The 11,055-nt window shown below is 43.0% G+C and overlaps 1 pseudogene; it reads right to left on the bottom strand.

The window, feature by feature from the left end:
• Positions 1–1,145: 1,145 nt before the first annotated feature.
• On the bottom strand, positions 1,146–10,595 carry LOC106583059 (major facilitator superfamily domain-containing protein 4A-like; annotated as a pseudogene).
• Positions 10,596–11,055: the final 460 nt, after the last annotated feature.

Raw genomic sequence — 11,055 nt, 5'->3', positions numbered from 1 at the left:
TGTTCACTTCTGTAAATTGTTTTAGTTCAACATGCTTTTTACAGGTTTACATGCTACTTATCTTGGAGTGGTGCAGCCGTGTGTGTATGTTTGAGAAGTAGGAAGCGTTTATAATGTGAGACACTAAAATAAAACAAATATCTCTAGTCGCCTTGTCTGTGTTTCCTTAGCCCTGGAAAACTAAGCTTCTCACAAGTCAACACGGGCTGGGTCCGTGACACAAGTGTTTGAGGTAACAGGGCCTGCCCTAGCCTTTTGGGGGCCCTAAGCAAGATTTGGTTGGCTAATTGAGTGACTGACATAAGAGAAAACGCTGATGCACAACTATATTTCAAAATTGCACCTTGTGTATTCATTTTACTAATCTAACTCAACAGTAAATTGAGACCCTGACGGAGTTCAGCCAAAAAATTCACTTTTTATCTAGCGATGAGGAATAACCCCCACACCTTGCTCACAGAGCAACACCATCTGTCCTCATGTCATTGCTCCACCTGAGTCACACAGGTCATTGTCTACATTAAAGCTCTTTATAAGACACTGGGAGCAGTCAAGGATCCAGCAGGATACCAGCTGACGTGAGTTTATAGAAGCAGCATGTCAATGGAGGAGGCTTTGGTCTCAGCATGTTCATGGCTTTACACTGTGTCATGGTCAGACAGCATTTAGAAAGACAAAGACATGAACAAGCACTGATTTGTCAATACACAAACAAGCAAAGTTAACATCTACTCTCCAACTCCTAGTTTATGAATGCCACAGTCATTCAGACAGCTACTGTCAAACATTTCCCAGTTCTAACATACAAAAATAAATGTTAAATTCATAATTCCAAACAGCTGATTTCTGGGTGCATAGACTATTGTAAGTATCTAAAGCCAGCTAAATCTGAATCAACCGTCTGAGTTTGTGTTTGATCTGAGGGTGGATACTGGGTAAGAAGGGATTGTCTTTGGGTTGAACTTGACTGTCTCTGGGTGTTGACGAGAGGAGGAGAAAGTCTGGATCAATTCCAGTGGTTGCTGCCTGTCCTCCAGGCATTTTAAAAAGTTGGGTCATTGCTGTGTTTCCCTTTACTCTGTCTTTTAAAAATACAATTATCAGTCTTCATCTCTCTGTCCCTTGTTTCATCCTCACGGCCTCCATCACTCGCTTGAAGGCTTCTCTGTCATGGCGATTTCCTTACTAGCACCTTTGGCTGTAGAGAGAAATACATGAGACCGTTTTAGTTTACAAAAATAATTTCCTCATAACCTGTGTGTGTGTGTGTGTGTACCTGCTAGTAGGCCGAGGAACACAGTGAATCCGATGCAGGATGAGATCATACTAACCAACAGGAAACTATGACTGCCTTTACTGTGGATCAACTGAAGAGAGAAACACATTACAACTACAGTGTACACCAGGGTTCCCCAACTAGCGGCCCGCGGGCCAAATTTGGCCTGCATGTGGTTGTATTTGGCCCCCAAGATTTCAATTATTATTGAACATAAAAGACTAAAACCAACAGGAAATCAGCTCTGAGTGATTTTAATTTTGGAAACCTGTTCCTAAGTATTCCCACACCTAATAGAGAAACAAGTGATTGTATTCAAAATGTAAGAAACGTTTGAAAATATTGTTTTAGTAAAATATTATATCTGTTTGGGCTTCTTGCGGTCAATTTGCAATCTACAAATTATTTGTCATTATGTTCTGGCCCCCCGACCATCCGCTCAATAAAGAATCATCCCGTGACGGAATCTAGTCGATGATCCCTGGTATACACAGTCTATTCATAAAAAGCAGTCACACACACACCCTCCTGTGTTCCTTACCTGTCCTGTGAGAAGCTGCAGAACCATCTCTCCTGTACCAGCACTGGTCACCAGGACTGTATTGACACAACCTGAGGCAGGGAGAGGAGACTATCTATATAATCTCAAATACAAACATTCTTACTGTGTGTGTACCTTTATAGTTGACCATATCTTCTGTGAGGGCCACCATGCAGGGGAACACACTGCTGATGAAGAGGCCTAACACACACATCCCCATAAAGATGAACACATGGCTGGAGTACAGGATCAACAGCAGACACTGCACCACTATCACCCCCACTTGAAATAGAGGGAAGGGCAGGAGAGAGGTACGGATATTTACTTTGGTTATCATATGTTCATGCCCTTCTCTCTAAATACAGTTGTAAGGAGGACATCAGAATATTTACCATGTGTAATCTACCTCTAAATGCTTGTTTTTGCTGTAGCATACCTGGACTTTGAATAACATTCTACTGCATTTATTTATGACTTTATTTGAATTCAAACTGGGTTTCGTGCTTTTCACATTGTATGTGTGTGTGTTGTACGTGTGTGCAATAAAAACCTCTATGTAACCACCTGACTGTTTTAAAATATACACCAATCTCAAATATCTGATCATCTCTCCAATAATGTCTTTCTCAGACGCATCATATAAAGCCGTTTCACTTCTCACTTCAACACTCACACACTACTAGTTTACAAAAACAGAAGTGTGTCTGTACCAGGCTGACATTGATTAGTCATTGTTGTGTTTATCTGTATGACAGATATATAGATGCCAGTCTGCCCGCGGTGACAGATGCCCAGAACACACTGGTCAAATAGCCAGCCATCTTGTGTGGCAGAGAGAGGGGAGGAGGCTGCGTAGGTATAAATGAATCCTGTGTAGAAACCCTGGGTTAAACAAACATGAATTAGTAGTTTGACAGTGAGCAGTCGTGTGTGTGTGTGGCAAAGTTCAGTCTCACAATGATGCGGTCGGTGATGAAGAGCACGGCTCCACCCAGAATGTAGAGGAAGTAAGAGGCGGGGCAATCCTTCATATTATCATAGTTATAGCAGCCAAGCAAACCCCCGTGACCTGGATTTATAGTACAGAATGACATGTTTAGTTCAGGGTTCTTCAACCTCAGGCCCGGACAGCTACAGAGTGTTCAGGCTTTTATTCCAGCCCAGCACTAGCCATGTTTTAGTTGGTGAGACATTTGGAGTTGGGGCTGTAGTGTCTATGGGGTTCTACCCTGGTAGCTGTTGTGGATATTTAAGGGGGGGGGGGGGTCTTACATTGGGTTGGGTGAATGTGTGAGGTGTCTTACCCTGTGGTGGTGTGAGGGGAGTATTGTTAGACTTACCCCTGGGTTGGGTGAGGGAGTATTGTTAGACTTACCCCTGGGTTGGGTGAGGGGAGTATTGTTAGACTTACCCCTGGGTTGGGTGAAGGGAGTATTGTTAGACTTACCCCTGGGTTGGGTGAGGGGAGTATTGTTAGACTTACCCCTGGGTTGGGTGAGGGGAGTATTGTTAGACTTACCCCTGGGTTGGGTGAGGGGAGTATTGTTAGACTTACCCCTGGGTTGGGTGAAGGGAGTATTGTTAGACTTACCCCTGGGTTGGGTGAAGGGAGTATTGTTAGACTTACCCCTGGGTTGGGTGAGGGGAGTATTGTTAGACTTACCCCTGGGTTGGGTGAGGGAAGTATTGTTAGACTTACCCCTGGGTTGGGTGAGAGGTGTCTTACCCTGGATGTTGTGGTCCTGTTGGTTCTTCTCCTTGTCCAGCAGACGAGGGCTTTGGTTGGAGCAGGGAAACAGCCGCTCACGGTACATCAACAAATACACTGCTACAGCTACAGGCAGCTAGAGAAAGAACATACACAATTGAAAATATTAAATAAAAAAAGCTCTGTGACTCGCTGGTTATTGTCTATTTAAAAGAGCCATCTATCGCAGTGATCTATAGGAAGCTTTCCCCGCGGTACAATCTCCCTTTGTTTTGTTATTCAAATCAACCAGCCACTACTGCTAACCTGCAGCTACTGTATCAACCACAGCTACAACAACATTCTAACTGCTAACAAAGTGCTTATACACTTACATCAATAAAAAGACATGATCCAGAATGCGTAGGAGATGTTGGTGGTGATGATGATGCCCTGTGTGTGGAGATGGTAGTGGTGGGATACATTGTGCAGTGGGGTTGTCCCTTTGCCTGCCAGGGAGCTGCGAAGGTGATGGAGGTCAGTGGAGGAGTTGGCTGTCATGTTTCCCCCCCCAGAACACAACTCCCTTCAGACAGGAAAGGGTCTGCTACCAGGGGACTCACCAACACACCCAGCCCTATGAAGAATTGTAGGACCTGAGGAGGAGATAGGAGGGGAGAATCATTATGGTGCAATTTGTGATTAAAATACCCCCTCCCCCTCTCACTTTCTCCTCCCCTCCATCCCCCCTCCCCCTCTCTGACCTGTAGGAACACTGCTGAATCTTTCTGGTAGAGTTTCACCAGCTGCTGGTTGGCAATGGTGTCAATCACCCCCATCGCCATGCCAGATATTGCCATGGCAACGGCAAGCATCAGCACATGGTGGCATAGTGGGATTATGGCAAAAACCACAGAGATGACAAGACTAGAGATGAAGAGAGCAGAGAGGGCGCAGCGGAGCCTGGGAAGAGGAGGTCGAGAAGGGGAGAGAGATATTAGAGCACTCTTTTGGGTAACAGGGTAACAGTGGCTTTGGGAAAGAGAAATTAAAACAGTTAATAATTTATAGCTCCCTCTGTTTAAGTTTGTCATGACTGTCCTGTGAGGATCAGACTGGGCCAGATCAGCTTGGCAATGGCTGACAGTAACCAGACCTTCTCTTACCCACAGGAGAAGGGAGGAGGGAACTGGTGTGGGGGTTTTGACACCTCACGCCCTGTTGTAAGTTTAAGTAGAAGAGGATTCTCTTTTCCCCTCCAGTATTGGTGAAAGGAATGTCCTTTGTTAACCTGTTAGGGCTAGGGGGCAGTATTGACACGGCTGGATAAAAAACATACCCGATTTAATCTGGTTTCCACTCCTACCCAGTAACTAGAATATGCATATACTTATTACATATGGATAGAAAACACCCTAAATGTTCTAAAACTGTTTGAATGGTGTCTGTGAGTATAACAGAACTCAAATGGCAGGTCAAAACCTGAGAGATTCCTTTACAGGAAGTGGCCTGTCTGACCATTTGTTGAACTTCTTTTCCATCTCTATCATTTACTAAGGATCTCTGCTCTAACGTGACACTTCCCACGTCGTCCATAGGCGCTCAGAGCCCGGGAAAAAACAGAATGTCGTCATTCCAGCCCCAGGCTGAAACACATTATCGCCTTTCTCAAGTGGTCGATCAAGGGACACTGGCTTATGCGCGTGACCCCGACCGCCCCCGCCTTTGGGATTTTTTCCTCTGTTTGCCGAAAAGGAGATTCCCTGTCGGAATATTATCGCTTTTCTACGAGAAAAATGTCGTAAAAATTGATTTTAAACAGCGGTTGACATGCTTCGAAGTACGGTAATGGAATACTTAGAATTTTATTGTCACGAATTGCGCCATGCGCGTGACACTTCTTTACTATTTCGGATAGTGTCTGGAACGCATCGAACAAAACGCCGCTATTCGGATATAACGATGGATTATTTTGGACCAAACCAACATTTGTTATTGAAGTAGCAGTCCTGGGTGTGTATTCTGACGAAGACAACAAAAGGTAATGAAACTTTTATAATAGTAAATATGATTATGGTGAGTGCTAAACTTGCCGGGTGTCTAAATAGCGAGCCCGTGATGCCTGGGCTATGTACTTAGAATATTGCAAAATGTGCTTTCACCAAAAAGCTATTTTAAAATCGGACATATCGAGTGCATAGAGGAGGTCTGTATCTATAATTCTTAAAATAATTGTTATGCTTTTTGTGAACGTTTATCGTGAGTAATTTAGTCAAATGTTAGCGAATTCCCCGGAAGTTTGCGGGGGTATGCTAGTTCTGAACGTCACATGCTAATGTAAAAAGCTGGTTTTTGATATAAATATGAACTTGATTGAACAAAACATGCATGTATTGTATAACATAATGTCCTAGGGTTGTCATCTGATGAAGATCATCAAAGGTGAGTGCTGCATTTAGCTGTCTTCTGGGTTTTGGTGACATTATATGCTGGCTTGAAAAATGGGTGTCTGATTATTTCTGGCTTGGTACTCTGCTGACATAATCTAATGTTTTGCTTTCGTTGTAAAGCCTTTTTGAAATCGGACAGTGTGGTTAGATTAACGAGAGTCTTGTCTTTAAATGGCTGTAAAATAGTCATATGTTTGAGAAATTGAAGTAATAGGATTTTTAAGGTTTTGAAAATCGCGCCACAGGATAGCAGTGGCTGTTACGTAGGTGGGACGAATTCGTCCCGCCTAGCCTAGAGAGGTTAACAGACTGTTTCCCGCCAAAACTCTAACACGTTCAAAAAAGTGAATGGTCAGTGGGGAACTATTGACTGTTTTATAGCTGTTATAGGTAAAGACCTTATAGAATTTAATTCGGGAGATGGTAACTCTTTAAACAACCTCTTCCGTGGTGCCCCAAATTCCTAATGAGTTAATTGTTACATCATTAATAAAAATGTTTAAAAAATAATAATAAAAAATTAAAATTAAAAAAAGAATTGGGTAACAATTAAACATAGTTAGTGGATTAAATAAATAAACAGTCATCAGATTAATGAAAGTAAAGTTCCGACAAGGTAATTGAGCCCCCTTGCTGGCCCTCTCTCTCTCCACTTCTAGTCACATCTGGTCTCCCATCCAGGAAGTGACTGTGCCCAGGCCTGCTTAGCTCTCCCTCTCTGGCCTTAACCCAGGGCTAGAGGTAGGGTAGCTGAGTGGCTGTTTCTCCAGCTCTACTAGCGTGGGCAGTACTGTAGCAGGAATATCACCTTTACCCAATCCCCACTGATAAATGCTACGCTCGTATTTACCCTGTTTGTCAGAGTTTCAGACCCCCTGAGGCACCTAGTGTACAGCAAGCCCCGCCTTATCTCCACCTCTGCCCTGCCAACTTTCCACTCTCTCGCTCTGTGAGCTGGTTTGAGAACTAACATTCCATTAGACTGGGTCCCTAATAAACACAGCAAGTTGCAGTTAACACCAGAATATGTACATCTCTCTTTTTCCTCTCTCCCCCCCAACACCAGAATATGTTACATCTCTTTTTCTCTCTCTCACTACCTCTCAATCGCTCTCTTCCCATCGCTCACTCTCTCTCCCTTCCTGTTTCTCTCTACTCCCCTTCTCCCTCACTCCCTCTGTTTTTATGTTTTCTCTTCAGTGCTCAGCTCTGATACAGGTGTATGTGTAATTAAACCCCAGTCATGTGGCAGTGGCACTAACTCAGAAAACGTATTAGAGCAGAACGATTGGACTGGAGATCTGTGAATGTCACACAAGGATAGACAGACAGATTTGGTTCAAACAAACTTTATTGGTATGGGAACAATATTGGCAGTTCTTAGAGTGCAGTCATTTGTTATGTTCTGGGGTGGTGACAGAAGCAAAATACTCAGCTTCCCAATTCATGAGCATCACAGAGACAAATTCACACTCAGCCTCCACAAGGCATTGTTAGCATCTTGGCAACCCCTCCCATATCCTGAACACTAAATACACCCCAATGCCATCCAGTCAGCGCTTTCCCTAATGCAAGAACCAACAGAGCACTCAATTTGTGCCAAGGACTATCACACTTTTAAACAAAAGCAAAGCACTTTAAGCCTTGGCTGGTCTATCAAGTCTGTGGTATAATTGTAAATTCTTGACTTGGGCAATTCCAAGCCAGCAGAATTTTTGGGGGCATCTCAGATTGCTCTGGTAATTCTCATATAGGAACGTCATTGGTAGGAAAGAGTTTAAACAACTTCCACTGCATTTCAGCCCTGCCACAAAAGGACCAGCTGACATCATGTCAGTGATTCTCTCGTTAACACAGGTGTGAGTGTTGACGAGGACAAGGCTGGAGATCACTCTGTCATGCTGATTGAGTTCAAATAACAGACTGGAAGCCTCAAAAGGAGGGTGGTGCTTGGAGTCTCTTTTCTCTGATGAATCCCCTTTCCGATTGTTTGGGGCATCCGGAAAAAAGCTTGTCCAGAGAAAACAAGGTGAGCGCTACCATCAGTCCTGTGTCATGCCAACAGTAAAGCATCCTGAGACCATTCATGTGTGGGGTTGCTTCTCAGCCAAGGCAGTGGGCTCACTCACAATTTTGCCTAAGAACACAGCCATGAATAAAGAATGGTACCAACACATCCTCCGAGAGCAACTTCTCCCAACCATCCAGGAACAGTTTGGTGATGAACAATGCCTTTTCCAACACCTTGCCATTAGGCAAAAGTGATAACCAAGTGGCTCGGGGAACAAAACATCGATATTTTGGGTTCATGGCCAGGAAACTCCCCAGACCTTAATTTTACATTTACATTTAAGTCATTTAGCAGACGCTCTTATCCAGAGCGACTTAATCCCATTGAGAACTTGTGGTCAATCCTCAAGAGGCGGGTGGACAAACAAAAACCCACAAATTCTGACAAACTCCACGCATTGATTATGCAAGAATGGGCTGCCATCAGTCAGATGTGGCCCAGAAGTTAATTGACAGCATGCCAGGGTGGATTGCAGAGGTCTTGAAAAAGAAGGGTCAATACTGCAAATATTGTCTCTTTGCATCAACTTCATGTAATTGTCAATAAAAGCCTTTGACACTTATGAAATGCTTGTAATTATACTTCATTATCCATATTAACATCTGACAAAAATATCTAAAGACACTGAAGCAGCAAACTTAGTGAAAATTAATATTTGTGTCATTCTCAAAACTTTTGGCCACAACTGTACATGACATGTTGGTGTCATTATACTCCTTATAGTGTTCTCTCAAATATGGAGTATGCCTAGATTCTGAAAAATACATTTTCACAGTCATTTATTCAACATAAAACAATTCAACATATTTATATGCACATTTTTCTGTGGTGTGTTTCCACCATACTGACTTGTTGCGGATAAAAATCAGTGAGTGATGGCATAGTGGACACAAAATGTACATTTTCGCTTAAGTTGTGTTTCCATCGCATTTTTAACTCTACCGATAGTTGTCACAAATAAATAGAAAATGTGCCTTCTCTGGTCTTGGAAAGTGCGCTCTAGCCAACAGCTTGCAGATACAGTGCGGGTAGGCTAGTCAATATGATGATTATTGTGGATAAGAGCCAGAATATTTGTATTTGTCAAACGGCAGTCAGGCATCGACAATCATGTCACCAGAATAAGACCCTTGATATTTATTGGAAAGGAGCGTCAAGATCACCATCCTGTTTAGTTCATCATAACTTATTTCATCTGTAGCCTAATAAACTTCATGGTTTCCCGAGTCGTAGAGGGAGGACCACACACCATATTATGACTCCAAGTCTATTTCGATATGATGGATATTATATCAATATTTGCGCATAAAGGAGTTTTCATGATGATTTCTTGCATAATTCATAATACAGAAACAAAAAAATCCCAGGACCTTGTCTAGTGTATTTTGTTTTGTCGACATTTGGAAAGTTTACAGAAAAAGTCACTGTTTCCATCAGGCCTGTCATGACATTTCTTTTTATCAGACTTGTGGTTGGTTGCACAACCTGTTCCCCGAGCATTTCGTATTATTCGGTACTTATATCTGAGACACTCCATTTCGTATGCTGCGTATTAATTTGTGGCTGTCCATCACCCATTTCATATGATATGTTATGAATTACAATTAGTTTTATATGTTACGAATATGCGAAACATACAATATGTTACGAATTTGCAAAATGTATGATTTATTATGAATTCTAGCCAGGTGGCTAATGTTAGCTAGGCTAGCGGTTAGGAGTTAGGTTTAGGTTAGGGGAAAGGTTAGGTAAAAGGGTTGAGGTTAGCGTTAGGTGAAGGGTTAGCTAAAGGGTGAAGGTTCGGGTTAGGAAATGGGTTAGCTAACATGCTAAGTAGATGTAAAGTAGCAAGTAGTTGGAAAGTTGCGAATTAGCTAAAATGATCCGTGGTGAGATTAGAACTCGCTACCTTTGGGTTGCTAGACCTTCATGTTATACACCTACCCAACCACCCTACTTTAGATTTTACCTTAAGTAACCATCTGTTTTATGTAACGATACCAAACGTAAGATAATGTATCATACTAAATGGAGTGTCTCGATTCACGTACAGAATAACATGAAATGCTCTGAGACCAGGTAGGTACTTTACACTCATAGAAATGTTGGATGGAAACCAAGAGTTTAGCACAACTGTCTTACCCTATATCATAAACCACAATATAAAAAGTGTTGCCAATCCCTCTGCTGCACACCAAAACTAGTGGAGGGACTGCTGTTAATTGCTGTTGCTGAAAAACAAATCCCAGGTTATAGTTTCAAAATCACTTGAAACTAAATTTACTCCAACCCTGGCTGGTACACATTGGCCACACCAGTAGCCAGACATCTGACACACACGTCTTCTTGAAGAGTCCTTCCAGGGCGCTCCCCAGCAAGAGGGAGAGCTGTTGGGCGAAGAAGACCCAGGTGATCTCCTGCAGAGTGGACTGGGTCTGACACCTCAGGTCCAGGATCGTCGGCCCCAGGAACGCAATACACAGCCCGAAACTAAAGAACACACTCCAGTAGGTCAGGGTGTGCTGCCAGTGGCGCTTGAACAAAGCCCAGACCAGATCATCTACTAACATCTCGTTGTTGCTGTGACGAGCACTGGAGCTGTTAAAGAGAGGGAAACCATCTAATTGAATTGAGACGAAGGTTATAAGGAGACCTTGACGTGCGCCATCAACAAAACCCCTGAAGTTATTTAAATTTGGCTGGCGAAGTTGGGATGCCTGCACATCATTAGTAAATTGAGTTAATAAACTGTTGTTTGTCTTCCAGTTACGTCACACTTCTAGACCTGTCAAACTCGCAGTGCCCTCCCCTGGCGACTGATGTCCATCACTGAACTCAACTGTGCTGCTCGGTAGGAGAGAAGGGCATCTTCCACGCTAGATTTGACTGTTTAGCAATAATCCATGTTATGTGAAGTGCCATTGTCGTTATTTTCCGTGTAATGCATTTTTATGGAATAGTTTTACGCTTGCTGGGTCTGTCTTTTGACTAGTGGTCTGTGTTGCGCCTCCTGTCGGTCTTCCTCAATCG

This window comes from Salmo salar, chromosome ssa22 (assembly GCF_905237065.1).
Source record: "Salmo salar chromosome ssa22, Ssal_v3.1, whole genome shotgun sequence".
NCBI classification, from domain to species: domain Eukaryota; kingdom Metazoa; phylum Chordata; class Actinopteri; order Salmoniformes; family Salmonidae; genus Salmo; species Salmo salar.
Note: the sequence above shows the minus strand (reverse complement) of the source record. Positions and strands in the feature narration are given on the sequence as shown.